This window comes from Crocuta crocuta, unplaced genomic scaffold, assembly GCF_008692635.1.
Source record: "Crocuta crocuta isolate KB4526 unplaced genomic scaffold, BGI_CrCroc_1.0 scaffold978, whole genome shotgun sequence".
In the NCBI taxonomy this organism is placed as follows: domain Eukaryota; kingdom Metazoa; phylum Chordata; class Mammalia; order Carnivora; family Hyaenidae; genus Crocuta; species Crocuta crocuta.
The window spans coordinates 147,796-149,145 of NW_027530876.1; positions in this window are offsets into that span (position 1 = coordinate 147,796).

Sequence of the window (1,350 nt, forward strand, 5' to 3'; positions counted from 1 at the left end):
GGGGAATCAGCAGAGGAGCTAGGAGGGAGCCAGGGGCCTCCGGAAACCATCTGGAGGGCAAGGGTGGATTACAGACTCTGGGAGGCCTGGTGCCCATAGCCCAGGGTGAGGGTTAGGGGACCAAAAACACTCCCCTAGGAGGGGCGGCAGCAGCTGGAGCTGGAATCATGAGCATAGCTCCGCGGGCTGCAGAGCCAGCTGCCCTAAGACCTACCGAGGAGCCTGGGAGAAGCATGGGAGGCTGAAAGTGGGGGACCCAGGGCTTGGGTGGGGTGGCACAATGGACCCTGGTACACTGGCCACGGTGTGACCTTCGTCCCTTTATGCCAGTGGTGGGCACCATGCTTGCTTGCCCCACCCCAAGGCCTGAGGGTGGGGTGAGAGCAGCTGATAGGTGGGCCCGGGCCCCCACCCCCCGCAGACAGCAGGACCTGCAAGGGAGGCCCATGGTCAGGGTCACCATGTGTTAGAGAGAAGGCAGGCAGGGTGATCCAGCCCAGGGGCCACTGGCCTGCTTGTGACATTGAACAGCACTCTTCTCTCTCTCTCTGGTGCTTGGGGTCCCCCACTCTTAGGCCATGAAAAGGTGGCAGGAGACCGAGGAGTCTTTGACACTTGGTAGCCTTTGGGGTCTGTGACAGAAGGCTGCGAGCTCCTGAGTGCCTAGGCAGAGAGAGGAGGGAGGTGGGCCAGCCTGTGACAGATCCCCCCACTTAGGAAGGAGGTGCAGCCTCAGCCACGCAGGGGTCCCAGCCCACACTGGCTCCTTCTGCAGGCCAGGTGTGACCCACTTCGGGAACCGCGGCCTGGATGGACCGGAGGATGGGCAGCTGGACTGGCCATGGGTGCAACCTACCTCCAGGAAAGGAGCCCCCAGCCAGCCCCCAGCACCTAGCTGAAAGGCCCCCTGGCAAGCCAAGGCTGGCCCAGAGGAAGGAGTCGCCCCCAGCAGCCTGGGAGCAAGACTGGGGTCACGACAAGGGGCCCAGCCACAAGCCATAGCCTACATGGGGGCTGAAGCAACTCCCCAAGCCACCAAGTTCAGGCCCTTTCAGGCCAGCAGGGACCCCCAAGTCCAAGAGGGGGCAGTGGCCACCAAGGAGGGCCAGGGCAGGAAGGCAGGAGGCCGGGCAGCCAGGCAAAAGGGCCCAAAGCCCAGAAGGCCTCCCCAAAGGTGAGAACCGGCCAGGACACGTAGTCCCCCAGTGGAGCCTGCAGCGGGTGATGGGGCTGTGCCTGAATCTCAAGTGGCTGAAGCTTGGTCCCACCTCTGTCAATCATACCAGCATCACCAGCCCCTTGGACCCCCACCCTGCTGTCAACGTGCCCAAGCTGAGTGGCCCCGTGTAC